Here is a 16,544-nt window from a genome sequence, read left to right on the forward strand (position 1 = left end):
CAAACATATGCAGCATGAGGAAAGAATCTGGATAGAATTCGCGATGAGCAAGCAGTAAAAATAAAACACAAGAAAATCAACCATCAGTAGATCTTCTATTAGCACTCAGAGTTGGAAAATCAAAATTTAAAACGAGAATTTTAAAGCATGGGTGGAGAAACTAAATAGGCCTTGCTTATTGTTTGATGGAGCTTCTAAGTCTAATCCAGGTAAGGTTGGAGCTAGAGGTGTCATCTTCAACCCAGGAGGAATAAATCTCATCACTTATGAATGGGGATTAGGAGAATTATCCAAAAACAAGACAGAAGCATGCAGCCTCCTCTTGGGATTGGAAATATTAAGGCAACAAGGTATGAAAAACCTAGTCATAATGGGGGATTCGGAAATAATTATTCAATTGATGGTGGATAGAAGAAGCCTCAAGAACCAGATTCTAAGCCAAATAATCAAAAGGGTGGAAAACAATCTTCAGTATCTTGGAGAAGTCACCTTCAATAATATCCTAAGACAAAATAAAGGTACAGCTGATATGCAGGCCAATTTGGCGGTCAATCGTCCTATGGGAGAATCCAAAATTGATAATGAAACTGCTTAAAAATCTATCCCATAGGACTTCAAGTTGTCAAGTGCAGAACTGCACTCAAGCCAAGGACATCAATGTGGGCATCGGTCGCCTAAATACAAAAATCTATAACTCAGAAGCTTAATAGAATCAGGAAAATCACAATGTACAGATAGCATTTTTAGACTCCGTCAATCAAGCGAGTCTCATCCACGCAGGCTCCCCGTGAAATGAACAATTTATCTATCATGCAAAAGACCTCTGTGCAATTATATAATCTTTCTCTCTCAGCACTTGTTCCCATCTCTTCGTTGCTCTTTCTCTTCGTCTTTCTCTTGTCCCCGGGCTTAGTTCTGTCGAGTCCCAGATACAGCTTTCAAATTCCCTACATTTGTCTTTGTACCCGTTGGGTGGTCAAGATTATCCTCTCTGATTTAGTTTGGCCCCTTCCTTTCGCGCACCTCTGGTGGTATAGATTTCTCCCCTTCATGTTGAGCTGGCGGTTTCTACCTCTTCTCCCCCTCGCACAGCTCTCGTGGTTCGTGATTCTCCCCTTCGTGTAGCTCTGGTGGCCTCTTTCCCTGATTCGACTCTTGGCTTATTGGATCGAATTCCTTCTCCTCTCTCGCTCTATTGCCTTTACTCTCCTTATCTCTCTGCCTAGTCACAAAAGAAGCTCTCATTCCCCTTGTATCTGTCTCTACGTTCCTTTAGCCTTGTTTTTCCTCTCTATCTTTATCTTACCCCTCCCCTTTGCGTTGGTCTAGTGGTTTTCGTTTCTCCCCTTCGCACAACTTTGGTGGTTTCGGCCTCTCCTCGTTGTGCAGCTCTAGAGACCCGTGCCTTTCCTCACGCTATCCTAGTAGCCTGTACTTCTTCCCTTAGTGCTACTCTAGTGGCTTATTTCCAATCTTGACTCTTGGTTTTGAATTATTGGTGGCTTGTCTTGGGGGGGAATCAGCATCTATTCTTCTCCCTGCTGGAAATATCGCCTTCATCCCTTAGGAAAAATGGAATGGAATCATATGGAAAATGTTTCTAAGTGTGAGAGTCGTGTTGCCTGCAAAGCCAATAAATTCATGATCGATCATATAAGATAAATGATAAAGGACTATAAATTTGAAGCAAAATCTGAGAACTCATTCCTAAAGAGACAACTAGAAGAGTAGAGGAAGGAAATTGTAGAACTAAAGCACAAATGCAAGCATATGGAAGAAACGACCAACTATTTGAAAAGTTTACTAGTTAACCAGACTGGAGAGAAATCTAACTATCAAAGTAGTAAGAATTGCCTTTCGTCTCATTATGAATCTTCAATCAACAAAAACTAGTCTCCTCATTTATGTCCTTCTTCTATTTGAAAATCTCTTCCTCCAATAGTCTATTATGTTACGTAAATGTATACTCCTGTTGAATTAGTTCATAGGTATTTATAAGGATAGTGCAATCGGTACTTTCATAATAAAAAATGGAAGGGCTTGGAAGATAGGGAATGCTTTCCCACTGGTTTTCTTCTCGGCCGCCCCTCTTCATTTGGCATTGATGTAATGGGGGCTTGCCTCCGCTTTTATTTTTTGGAATAGAATCCTAGTAACCGACTCTGTTAAAAAAAAAAGGATATAACAACAAATCCTAAAATACTAAGATTTTTTCATTACAATACCAAAACCCTAATTATTAAAGAATAGGATTTCTAAACTTCATCAACAACCCTAAGTAGACTAGGATTTCATAAATGTTGACATAACCTTAGGTTAGGGTTATACAATGAACCTTTTTAGGGTTCCAAAAGAATGATAATATAATGAGGGTTGATTCAATCTAGTGATGAATCACCCTAACAAGAATCTTTATGATTCAAAACCCTATACATAACAATGTTAGTAATATAAAGCAAATTTCAAATGAGGATAATCATACCTTTTTGTATGTAAAAAATCTTGCAGCAAAACTTATAGTTAATTACGTACCTTGTGTTGTACTTAACAAACCTTTAATTTGAAGGGGGGTTTTTCTTTGCAAAAGGTCTTCAAATCTTTCCATTGAGGTCACCTTTATTACCTTAGTGAAATGTCGCACGAAACACCCCCCCCCCCAACGACCAAAACTCTGAAATCTGACATGTACAAATCCATGGGTGATTTTTCGCTCAAAACGCGTCCCGGAAATTCGAAAACATAGATTGAGCTGGAAAAGACACTTCCTTCCCTGTGGGAACCATCCAACCCAATCTACGTTTCAGAATTTTTGGGACACGTTTTGGGCAGCTAATAATGTCATGTTTCAGGGCCAAATCCATACGGATCATGTTAGGTCCCTATAGTACTAGTGATTACCCCATTACTATTGTAGTTGTATCCCTTATTAATATTGTTGTGCCGCTATTTTCCCCATATTATTATTACTGTGCCCCATAGAATCCCTCTATTGTTATTTTTGTGGCTTTATATTATTATTGTTAGGTCGGCTGGGTTATATTGTGAATCCTTAGACTCCTATATATAGAAAGGAGGTTTTTTCATTTGAATCATCAAAGAATTGTTCATTTGTGAGGTTGCCCCCTCAAAGAGGCTGAATTCTAAGGTGTTCAACTATCTTTTCTTTCTTTTTGTGAGCTGGTTGCATAACATTTGGTATCAGATCTTTGGATTCTAGGGTTTCGCTACTCCAAATAGGTCATCATGGAATTTTAGCTATAACTTTTTTTCTGTGATGTTTCAAAAGCTAAAAAAAAAACCATTTGAGTCGAATTCACACTGAACCTGGGGTCCGAATTTTAGAGCTTTTCGCACTATATTAGCGGAGATATGATCTGAGGAAGTTGGTCTTTTTGCAGACTCCTAACTTACATTCCAAACAGGTGACCTAGGGAAAATCGTCATAACTTTCTCTCTGAGCATCGGATTGAAATTTTGTAAGAAGGTACAGAAAGAGGACACGCTTTAGTTTCTTGTATATATTTTTCAGAGCTAACAGTGACTCATGGTACGTCATACAAGTTCACTCTATTGAACTAGTCTATAATCAGGTCACTGTGGGAGAATTGGCATAACTCTTCCCTAGAGAATCCAATTTGGATCAAACTGGTGGCATTGGAAAGAGGACACAGAGGGCTACCACAGATCTCAATTTTAGAACTAGATGATCCGAAATTATAGAGATCCATCGAATTCAATATCAAGCTCCTACAAACTGAAAAAAGGTGTGTATTTTTTTTTCAAATTTTTTAATAAGCTTGGTTTGAAAAATTAGTTTGAAGGAGTTCAAAGGGCATAGTAAAGCATTGTTATCGGTAATTGATGCCCCGAGGAAGGAAAATGCAAACACCTAGTAAGCAACCTGAAAGCTCTAGCATGACTCATGAAGAAGAGGAAGAAATGCAACATGATATATCAAAATTACGAGACCAAGTGCAACAAGTGTCACTTGCACAAAAAGCAATAGAATCTAAGATGGATGGTTTAAAGAAAGATGTAGAAGCTAAGATTGATGGTTTAAAGAAAGGCGTAGAAGCTAAGATGGATTGTTTAAAGAAAGGCGTAGAAACTAAGATGAATGATGTGGAAGCTAAGATGGACAATTTGAAGACAAGCATGGGAGATTTGAAGACAGACATGGAAGATTTGAAGACAAATTTGAAGACAGATTTGACAAAGATTCTACAAGAAATGCTTACTAATGGTGAAAGGGTAGTAAAGGAAACTCATGATGAGAACAAAAGAAATGTTAATCATGATTTCATATACTCTAATGTTGGATCAAAGACCCACCATATTCCAAAAATCAATATGAGGAAGTTTGATGGCAAGGATCCTGCAACATGGATATTACAGATGGAGTAATTTTTTGATCTCAATAATGTGCAAAACACACAAAAGGTATATATTGCAACTTTATATTTAGAACCAAATCAGTTTGTACGGTATCAATGGCTTTGCTCTCGTAAACAAATTATCACTTGGGCAATTTTGATGGAAGAATTGACAGCACATTATGAGGATACAAAAAGCAACACTTTTTTTAGCCAATTGATAAGTCTCAAACAAAGGGGTTCAATAATGGAGCACATTGAGGAGTTCCAAAAATTGAACATAAGGGTAAAAAATATTCCAGGGGAGCATAGGATTGATGTGTTCATAGGGACTTTAAAGGATAATATCCAACATGATGTTCGCCTTTGGGAACCTGATTCATTAGAGAAGGCATTCAGGTTAGCAAGAAAAATGGAAAGAAAAATTATGGCAACAAGGAAGCATACCACTCGCAACTATAAAGATGGAAGTGTTGTTGCCCCTAGTCTTCCACAACCTATAAGGTTGACACCACAACAATTGGAAGAAAAAATAGCAAAAGGGCTTTGTTACAGTTGTGATAGCAAATACACCAAAGGTCATAGGTGTCCTGAGAAGAAATTATTCTACATAGATTGTGAAGAGGAAGAAGAAAAGGAGCAAGAAAGGTCAAAAGAAGAGGATATACTCCAGGAACAAAGCCTAGATAAAGAAGAAATGAATCCGACCATATCTTATAATGCATTGGCTGGAATTACCACTCCTCAAACCATCAAGATAGAAGGACAAATCAGGAACAAAAAGGTAATAGTGTTGATTGATTCAGGAAGTACCCACAATTTTATTCATTGTAAGATAGCAAAAGAATTGAATTGCTTCCTATATCCAGCACCAGAGTGTCAAGTGATGGTTGCAAATGGAGGAAAAATAAATTTCTCTGGAAAGTGCCATAATATCAAGCTATCCATGGGAGAATATGTATTGACTAGCCCAATGCTTTCCATTCCAATGGGAGGTGTTGATGTTGTACTAGGATTCCAATGGCTACAATCCTTGGGTACAATAGCTTTTAATTTTCAATAACTTTTCATGAAATTTTCTACGAAAGGAAAGGAATTTGAATTAAGGGGTATTGCAGGGAAACCGGGAAAGATAATCAGCTCTAATGGTATGACAAAGCTTCTAAAAAAGGAAAAAAGAGGTGTAATTGCACAATTATATTCACTAGATGTTTCCACATCAGAAACATCTATTTCTCCAGATCTCCAAAAAGTCTTGGACAATCATTCCAAGGTATTTGAGACTCCCAAAGGTCTCCCACCTATTCGTGATCATGATCATGCTATTCATCTAATTCCAGGAAGTGTTCCTCCAAACATCAGGCCGTACAGATATCCCTATGCCCAAAAGAGTGAAATTGAACATATGGTTGCAGAAATGCTAGAGGCTAGTATAATTCAACCTAGTCAAAGTTCTTTCTCTACTCCAGTAGTATTGGTGCACAAAAAGGATGGATCATGGCACATGTGTCCGGATTATAGGGAGCTCAACAAGCTCACTATTAAAGATAAGTTTCCCATTCCTGTCATTGATGAATTACTGGATGAATTGCATGGATCAATTTACTTCACCAAGTTGGATCTTCGTTTAGGATATCATCAAATCAGAATGAAGACTGAAGACATTCTGAAAACAGCATTTAGAACTCATGAGGGTCATTATGAATTTTTGGTCATGCCTTTTGGCCTTACCAATGCACCTTCTACATTTCAAGGTTTGATGAATTCCATTTTCAAACCCTTCCTTAGAAAATTTGTGTTAGTATTTTTCGATGATATTAATCTACAACAAGTCTTGGAAGGATCATGTTGAGCATGTTGACAGGGTGCTACAATTATTGGAGGAGAAACAATTATATGCAAAAAGATCCAAATGTTTCTTTGGAGTGCAAGAGATGGAATATTTGGGTGATATTGTATCTCATGAAGGAGTTAAGGTAGACCCTAGCTAAATTAAAGCCATTAAGGAATGGAAAATTCCCACATCCATAAAGCATCTATGAGGATTTCTCGGGTTGACAGATTATTATCGCAAGTTTGTTAAGAATTATAGGAGAATAGCAACACCTCTAACAACATTATTGAAGAAAGATGCATTTTCATGGACTCCAGAAGCAACAAAAGCCTTCGAACATCTTAAAGAGGCAATGTACCAAGCACCAGTCTTAGCTACACCGGACTTCACAAAAACCTTTATTGTGGAATGTGATGCTTCAGGAAATGGAATTGGTGTTGTTTTAATGCACAATGAAAGACCCATTTCTTTTGAAAGTCGTCCAATCAAGGGAAAGTTTTTACACAAAGCTATTTATGAGAAGGAAATGTTGGCAATACTGCATGCACTTAAGAAATGGCGACCCTACCTAATGGGAAGACACTTCAAGGTAAAAACAGATCATGATAGCCTTAAATACTTTTTAGAACAAAGATTTTCCTCTGAAGAGCAACAAAAGTGGGTCACAAAGATGTTGGGTTATGACTTTGAAATCATCTACAAAAAAGGGAAGCAAAATGTGGTGGCAAATGCACTCTCAAGAAAGGATGAGGATGTGGAAGCATTTTTGTGCGCCATTTCTATTATCCAACCAGATTGGATAAACGAAGCAAGGAAGGAATGGAAGAATGATGAAGAAGTGTGGGCACTTATTCAAAGTTACAACAAGATTCCAGTACATCTGATACATTTAGCTGGAAAAATGATTCGTTATGGTACAAATATCGCTTATACCTCTGTAGGAATTCCCAACTCAAACAAAAGATTCTTATGGACACTTCTCCCTTAGGAGGGCACTCAGGATTTTTAAAAACTTACCACAGGGTTAAGAAGGAATTTTTTTGGGATGGCCTTAAATCGGATATTCAAAAGTTTGTGGCGGAATGTTTGGTTTGCCAACAAAATAAAGTTGAAACAATTAAGACCCTGGGCCTATTACAACCTTTATCCATTCCAAGCCAACATTGGGAGGAGGTTTCAATGGATTTTATCATAGGTTTACCCAAGTCTGAGGGAAAGAGTGTCATTATGGTGGTAGTTGACAGACTTACCAAGTATGCACACTTTTTTGCATTATCACATCCATTTAAAGCCAGTACAGTTTCTACTGCATTTATGGAAACAATTCAAAAGATACATGGAAATCCAAAGATTATTGTAAGTGACAGAGATCCCATTTTTACTGGAAATTTTTGGACAGAATTATTTTCTTGTCTTGGTACTCAGTTAGCTCATAGCTCATCTTATCATCCTCAATCTGATGGGCAAACTAAGATAGTAAACAAATGTTTGGAAGGATATCTTCGTTGCTTTGTATTTGATAAACAGACACAATGGGCCAAATGGTTGCCTCTGGCTGAATGGTGGTATAACACTTCCTTCCATACAGCAACAAAAATTACCCCATTTATGGCACTTTATGGATATCAGCCACCATCCATCACATCATATTTAAGAGAAAATTCTAAGGTTCAAGCAGTGGAAAATCACATCGAACATCAACAACAAGTCCTCCAACTCTTAAAGGATAACCTCGTGTTGGCACAGAATAGAATGAAACAATAGGTAGATCAACATCGTAGTGAAAGAAGTTTTGATGGAGGTGATTGGGTATTCCTACAGCTACAACCATATAAACAAATGTCCCTCAAGCAAGCTAAGAAGGATAATAAATTATCATCAAAGTATTATGGTCCGTACAAGGTGTTGCAAAAGATTGGTACTATGGCATACAAATTGGAGCTTCCTGCAGCTTCTCGAATGCACCCAGTTTTCCATGTTTCATGTTTAAAGAAGGTTATAGGCGACAAGCTCCCAGTTCAAACAATATTTCCAGAACTTGACGAGGAAGGAAAAATTATATTGGAACCAGAAGCAGTCACAGAAATAAGAACTCGACAGCTATGAAATCAATCAATTTCAGAGTATCTCATCAAGTGGAAGAACTTATCCGCTGAAGATTCCACATGGGAGGATGAGAATTTTATACAAAAGCATCCAGAACTGCTCAAGTGTTGAGGAAAGCAATTTTTTGAAGGAGAGGGGCATGTTAGGTCCCTATAATACTAGTGATTACCCCATTACTATTGTAGTTGTATCCCTTATTAATATTGTTGTGCCCCTATTGTCCCCATATTGTTATTACTGTGCCCCATAGAATCCCTCTATTGTTATTTTTCTGGCTTTATATTATTATTGTTAGGTCGGTTGGGTTATATTGTGACTCCTTATTGTTAGGTCGATTGGGTTATATAGAAAGGAGGTTTTGTCTTTTGAATCATAGAAGAATTGTTCATTTGTGTAATGTAAAGGAGCTTGCCCCCTTGAAGAGGCTGAATTCTAAGGCGTTCAACTATATTTTCTTTCTTTTTGTGAGCTGGTTTCATAACAGATTGCAATCGACTCCATGGACAACTAACCGGTTCAGCCATGCGGCCCCACAAAAATGAATTTATTCATTTATTTTATTTTTTTATTTTTTTCAGTGGTTGGGGGTGGGTCTAAGTTGGATTAGGGAAGGGAATGAAGGGATTAAAAGGCTCTTTCACCTCTTATTTGCTCACTTGTATTTTTTGAGAGCTTGGAGAAGAGAGTAAAAGAGAGGAGAAGAGACAAGAAAGAGAGGAGAGACTTAAGGAGAGCTTGGAGGAGCTAGGAGAAGGAGGAGGAGCTTGGAGGAGAAAAGAAGGGGTTCCATCTACAAGAGCTAAAGAGGTAAGTGAAAACCCCAAACTCCCTCATTTTTTTTTCATTTTTTTTTAGTATTTTTCTCCTCCCTCTGCTACTCTTTCCCATTCTTTCTTCTTGATCATTTAATTGCAGGTTGTCCACCTCATATATTCATATTCCAAGATGGTGTTCTTTTGGCTTCTATGTATCATTCCACTTTTGGCTTTCATGATGGCAAGGGGGAGTAGGAATAGAAGGGAAGAAGAACAAGAGGATAGTGGTCCCCATATGAGTGACCCAATGTATGATGAGGAGGAAGGGGATGAACCTGAAGGGAACACTGAAACACTAGAGGGGAAATTTGCATTGACACCCTTATGGAACGATGTGACCAAACTTGAAGGAGGAAAAGGTGGCAGAATCTAAAAAAAATTGTGCCCTTGTGGTTGTCATGGACAAAAACAATTTAGTGGTTAATATACCTATTTGAGGAGGCATCTTTGTGGGGTGATGGAAAGTGATGATAAAAAGGGTGTTGTGGGGATACAAATTTTCCAAAACATTTCAGTTGAACAAAGAAGAAAATACATCCAAATAGAGGAGGTTGTACAACAAAAAAGTGAAACAAAAAAGTCAATTTGAATCAAGTGCAACCTTTAGATTTGGTAGCTCATCTCCTCATGGTACTTCTACAAGCTATGGAGGTAAAAGAATAAAAGGGGATTTCCTTAATATTTCTTGAAGGGATGATGTGGATGGAAAGATGGTATGATTTATTTGTACTTGTGGTGTACCATCCAATATGCTTCACTCTCCCTATTGGCATGAAATGGTAAAGGTCATCAATGAAGCCCCAAAAGGATATAATGCCCCCAACTATGAGAAATCTAAAACAGTGTTATTAGAAAGAGAAAAAAAAAAGGCTTAAAGAGCTTTGACACGTTTTACAAATGAGTGGGTGGATTTTGGGGTATCCATTGTATCAAATGGGTGGAAAAATATTAGAAACCAACATTTGATAAATGTTCTTGGTGTCTCTGCTAGTGGTGCAGTCATGCCATGACTCCTCCTCCATCAGTGCAACTTCCCAAAACATTGAAAATATCTGATTGCAATCAATTAGAGATGTTGGTCCTAATAATGTGGTTCAAGTTATCACAGATAATGCAGCAAATTGTAAGGCAGCAGGAAAATTTATTGAGCGTACTCATCCACACATCTTTTGGTTTGTGGAAACAAAGGTTGCAAGCAACATAGTCCCAATGTTTACGATTTGGAATGAGGATAATGAGGAGAGATGGTGACGACATAAACCCTACACTAAGATGGTGTCAGTGGGATGGATGATGTGTTGCAAGGAGGGTTGTATGCTTGGCGGTAGGCGGCAGTACCAGGCCAATGCATGTGATGCATTTGTCAACGTTGAAGGTGGCCTAGGGAATGATACGGATGGGGATCGGTGATATAGGTTAGGGTTGTTTCAAGGAAGGGTTTACACTTTTCTATTATTGTTTCTCTCGTGTTCCTCTCTCAGTTGCACGCACCCGTTGAAGTAAACAATAGTTTTTCACGGTGGAGTTTTTATCCTACAGTCAGGGACAGGAGGAATGGTCAACCACTGGGAGTGCGACGATTTGGAGCCTGAACAGGAGGATATTCTGTCAGTTTGGGGGTTGGAGCTTACACAACAGAATTTAGCAAAGGCCATTCGTCTAGGTAGGTCACCAGCAGGGAAGCGGAGAGGCTCGGTGGTTGACTAGTGCCAAGATGGAGGATTAGGGTTTTTGGAAGATGGTATGCATTTTCATACAAAGGAGGGGGTTTAGGGTCCTAACAAGGAATTCCATGAGTGTTAGGAGACAGCAACGCTTTCAGCTGGAGGTGCATTGGATTCGAGGGTGGAAAACCAAGTAAGCTCAAAAAACACTGGTTATTTTCATGCTTTGGGTTTGTTCTCTAGAGGGCTGGAAGATATTGTTATCAGTAGCAGCTTTAGGGGAAATGAGGGGTTAAATTCATGCTTGGTAGAGATTTGGGACATCCGAAAGTTGTTAGGAGGAAAGTTTAGATAGTACTCTTACATGGAAGATCCCTTTGAACCATAAGACTTGAGAATCCCTCAATTTCCATGAAAACTACACCCGGAGGAATTAGCAGAAGCAGCATCACTCCAAGTTTTCAAGGCCCATCATGAAGGCATATCCGAAGTATTAGTGGATTTCAGAGAAAAAATAATAGGTAGTTACAAGCCCAATCCGATGGTGTTAGTAGAAGAAGGGAACTAAGTTTCAGTGCACCAGGAGACAGGGGAACATACCCAAAATCCTGGAGAGGCAAGGCAACCCATAGTTGATGGGGGTATCAAAATATGTTCCTTAATTATTATCTGGATGTTATTATGCTCCAAGAAACACTCGGAGCTGAAGATGAAGTAAAACTATCTCTTAATAAAATGTTACTAGGATGGACATTTTTAACTGTGGATGCCAAAGGAAGATCTGGGGGTTTGGCTTTGTGGGTAAAAGACTACCGTGTGAAGTTACTAAACTCTTGGGTATCGGATTTGGTGTTGGGTTTTGACGTCTTTTCATAGGATCTCTGCTCTAATATGTTACTTTTAAATATATATGGGTCGTGTCAAGATAGGGTTTTATTCTGGAATAACCTATTTTCCAAATCATTTAGGAATAACCTAAACCTAGTGGTGGGGGGGATCTGAACTTTTCATTGGGTTTGTCAGAGACTTTGGCCCTACAGCCCAAGATGATCCCTTGGTTGATTTCCTTTTGAACAATATTCTCTCTAGCAAGCTCATTGATATAAACCTGCTGAAATCCAGACCTAATTAGAGGAATAGACGAGTGGGGGAGACCAGGATAGCTAAGAGATTGGACTGCTTTCTCCTAAAAGAGGAAATGGCTTCTAGGATTCCTTGCTTCAGACATTGGGTGGGAGTAGGAGGGAACTCGGATCACCTGCCTATCCTACTGGAAATGAAAGGACCAAATCAAAAGCCAGGGTCTCCCTTGAAATTCAATCCGGCTTGGATCAAAGAGACTTCATACAACAATATAGTAAAAGCTACTTTGAGGCCTTTGGTTGGTGAACAGGGGTTGTCGATAGCCCACTCTTTCATGGAAAATTTAAAAATAATGAAGAAGAAAACGAAAGAGTGGGCAAAATCGAAAAAGATTAGGGAGGAATCTAAAATAAGCAAGATAGGGGAGGAACTAGACCTGTTGGAAATTCTGGAAATGGATGGATACGAGACGGAAGAAAAGAGGTAGAAGATAAAACAATTGTAGACTAATAGAATGAAATTCCTAATTATATGGAAGAAAAATGGAGGCTAAAAAGTAGAGCAGTTTGGCTAGCACCAGGGGATGAAAATTCTTTTTTTTTTCAAAATTATGCTAAAGGAAGGAAAAACTCAAACACAATGTGGGGGTTGAAAACGACAGAAGGGGGCATTAAAAAAAAAAAAAATTGCTAACCTAGCCTCTATGGGAAGGAACCACTTTAAAAACTTATTTAAAGCTCTAGATGTTGTCTCAATTTCAGAGGTGATTCGGGTTGCCCAAATATTTCCTCGATATGTGGAGGAGGAGGAAAATTATATGCTTATGGCACCTGTGTCAAAGGGGGGGGTGGAAGGGGTTTTAAAAAATATGCAGAGAGATAAGAACCCAGGTCCTGACGGTTGGACAGTGGAATTATTCTAGCACTTCTTCGACCTTATTAGGGATGAACTTACTGGGTTGGTGGAGGAATCCTGGGAAAATGGAGCGGTTTATGAACCTTTAAACCCTAATTTTTTGGCCTTAATTCCTAAAACAGAGGACCCCTCATCTTTTGAGGAATTTAGGCCTATATCTCTTTGCAATTAAATTTATAAAATTATAGCTAAAGTTATTGCAGTCCGTCTGAAACCTATCCTGTCAAGAAACATATCTAAGGAACAATTTGGGTTCCTAGATGGAAGGCAGATTCATAAAGCAATCGAGGTGGCCCAGGAGACACTGCACAGTATCAAGAAAAGTAGGAAAAAACGGGTGATTGTAAAAATTGATCTATCTAAATCATATGACAAAATCAGTTAGCTCTATATTCGTATGTTAATGACCCATCTGGGGTTTAGTATTGATTTTATAAACTGGGTGATGGGATGTATATCAAATGTCATTTTTTTTGTCCTAATCAATGAGGCAGCTTCCTCTTTCTTTCATATCCAGAGAGCCCTGAGACAAGGATGCCCACTATCCCCACTTCTGTTCTTACTAGCCGCAGAAGGTCTCAGTCAACTAATACTGGATGGGAAAATAAGAGGAGACCTAAAAGGTATTGAAGTTTCTATAAATTTGTATATCATTCATTTGTTGTTTGTTGATGATATATTGTTATTCAGTGATGGAAGCAAAAGTGTAATTCAACATATAAAAGATGCACTCAATCTATTCCTAGAAGCAACACGGATGTGTATTAATATTCAAAAATCATCTCTGGTTCTGGAAGTTCTCTCAAGGATTTAAATTACTAGTGTTACCTCATCCCTCCCATTTGAAGCTAAGTCGATGAAGGATAGTTTCAAGTACCTTGGTTTCCATCTAAAAGCAGTCTTATAAGAAACAAGATTGATATTGGCTCCTGGAAAAAATCAAAAACCGTATAAAACATCAGAGCTATAAATGGTTTTCGAGAGAGGGAAGAATGGTTTTTTATTAAGTCGGTCCTTGTTGCAATTCATGTATACTAGATTGTGCTGACATGGGTTCCAAAAGGAATACTTTCACAAATAAGGAAAGTGTGTAGTCGGTTCCTGTGGGCTAGAACAAAGGAGGATTCAATGTTGCCATGGGTAGCCTGGGACAAAGTTGCTAGACCAAAGGATTGGGGTGGATAGGGTATATAAGACCTATCAATGTTTGCATCCTCACTAACAGCAAAATCGATGTGGAGACTAATAACAATGGAGAACCTATGGACGATGTTTATCAGGAAGTTCCTATGGATGAGTGGTTGTGATGTCAAAATAAGAAGTCTCTCCATGCTTCAGTGGTATGGAAGGCAACCTTGGACTCTTTCAGTATTATAGAAGACAGATTGACTTGGCACATTGGCAATGGGGAGAAGCTCAGAATAGGAATAGACTGTGGGTGGGATGCAATAAAGGTTATGCCCTCTCAAGGGAGATTACAAATTTCTTACATTCCTAGGGTTTATATTTTTTACATCATATTGTAAGGGAATATTTTTCGACAATATGGAATCACGGATAGAAATTAGTGGAGGGTGTGCAGATGGAACCCCAATGGGTAGAGGAATGGCATAATTATATAAGAGAACTCCAGAGAACAAATGTTAGGTTAAGGGATCGGTCGGATGTGCTTAGATGGATACATGCTCCTACAGGAAAATACCCTTCAAATTTTGGCTACAGCTACCTTATGCTAAGAAGAGCTTGGGGAGTACAGGATTGGTGGTGAAAACCGCTCTGGAAACTAAAAAGTCTTGCAAAATCAAGACTCTTCTTTTGGTGCATCCTAAGAAAAAAATTCCCTACATGGGACAACCTTCATAAGAGAAATAAAATGGGCCCAGGATGGTGCACTCTATGCAAAAGCGAGGAAGAATCAGCCCAACACCTATTTCTAAAGTGTCCATTCAATACTAAGGCATGGGAAAAAACAAGGAGACTCTTGGGGAAAACCCAAACTTGGAACAGGGAAAATATAAGCGACGCTCGACATAGATGGTGGAAGGACGTCCAATTGCAAAATATGAAAAATATCCCTCTGATAATTTCGTGGAGCATTTGGCTAGCCTAAAACAGAAGCATTTTTCAGGATTTGGTCCCTTCTCATTCTCCTATTGTTGTAGAAAGTTCCTCGCTTTATGCTCTTTTACCTCCGCCAAACCCTGTCAAGATGCCTCAAATTATAAGAGACGAACAGATCAGAGGTGACATTCCATGGGTTTACTTTGATGGTGCATCCGATCCACAGGGAAATTGTGACTCAAGTCTTGTCATTTATGAAAACGATCAAAAAATTCAAAAAGGCTTCAGTGGATCTTGGTCCGAGATCAAATAATTTTGTTGAACTCCAATCTGTTAAAATTTTACTACGCTGTATTATTCACATGAGGAAGGAATCAATACAAATATTTGGGGATTCACATAATGTTATTAAATGGTTTAACGGAGAACAAAGATGTCAAAAATATATTTATATTCCATTACTTGAAGAAATATTACATTTGAAACAATGTTTTGATTTCATAATTGTCTATCAGATTTACAGGGAGCGGAACACTCAAGCAGACCTCCTTTCTAAGGAGGGTCTGCAACAGGATATGCACTCATGGCGCGTAACAGAAGTTGATGAAGACAGGATATGTGTGTTGAATCAACAGCCTTATATCTCTTGATGGAATGGGATGTTCATCAAAGATTTTTTTTGTTTTCAGTTGTGCCAATGTTTGTTTTGATACTGTTGATTTACAAATGACACAAACTCTACATGATGTTACATGATTTGGATTTTCGTATATTTTGAACAATGCCTAGTTACCAAAGGGTCATTTTCCTCACTAATGGAGAGGCTCGAGATCTAGTTCTGGCTCTTTTTGATATTTTGGGTTTGAGTAGTTTTAAAACTCTACGATCAACCCAGAGATGGATTACAATATGTTTTGCTAATGGACATACAGTATTTTGAATGCTTAATTGCATCTACAAATGTAAATTTTTATTGCCTTAATAGAAAGTTCGATTTTTCCTTTGGAAAAAAAGGGTACATTGGAAGCATCTCTTCCTTGTGTAAAATTATAGATAAAACATGCTTATAATATAAAACCATTAATTACAAATATTGAGGCTGAACTAGCCTAATATATTGGGAAATATATGGACATACAAAATTCTCTAAATAGAACTTTAGAGAATGATAAGTTATAGATGAGAAAATTAGGAAAGTCCTTTCCAATAAAGTAAGTAAGAAAAGGAAGGATAGTAATCGACCTATGTAGTTCTAAAAGAAAGAGAAGGGAACCCATCAATGGGTGGAATAGTTTATAACATTTATCCTAGAACTTTATCAATGCATGCAAACATTGAAAAAATTATTAAGAATACATATTTTAAGTTTCTGATATAACAGAAGAAATGCAAAGAGATTAGAATTTATATAGAAGTAAAGACCCATAATTCGTTTGAGATGTTAATTAAAATCCCAACCTACATGTAAAAATTTCTCATTTCCCACCCCGGTTTTCAATTTCACCTTATTTCTCCCATATAGTTAAATGCCCTTTCCCATATCCATACATTCAACAACTGAACAAATTAAATTTTTGCTGAAAACACAAATTCTGGAAATTTTACAGAATGCTGGAAAATGCATAAATAAAAAAATCAGTAGGTACAAACAGCCATTTAACACATTTGAACACAATGATTTTTTGTCAATGTG

The sequence above is a fragment of the Pinus tabuliformis genome, chromosome X (genome assembly GCF_031772625.1).
Source record: "Pinus tabuliformis cultivar Carrire ecotype Pingquan chromosome X, CPIR1, whole genome shotgun sequence".
Classification (NCBI taxonomy): Eukaryota; Viridiplantae; Streptophyta; class Pinopsida; order Pinales; family Pinaceae; genus Pinus; species Pinus tabuliformis.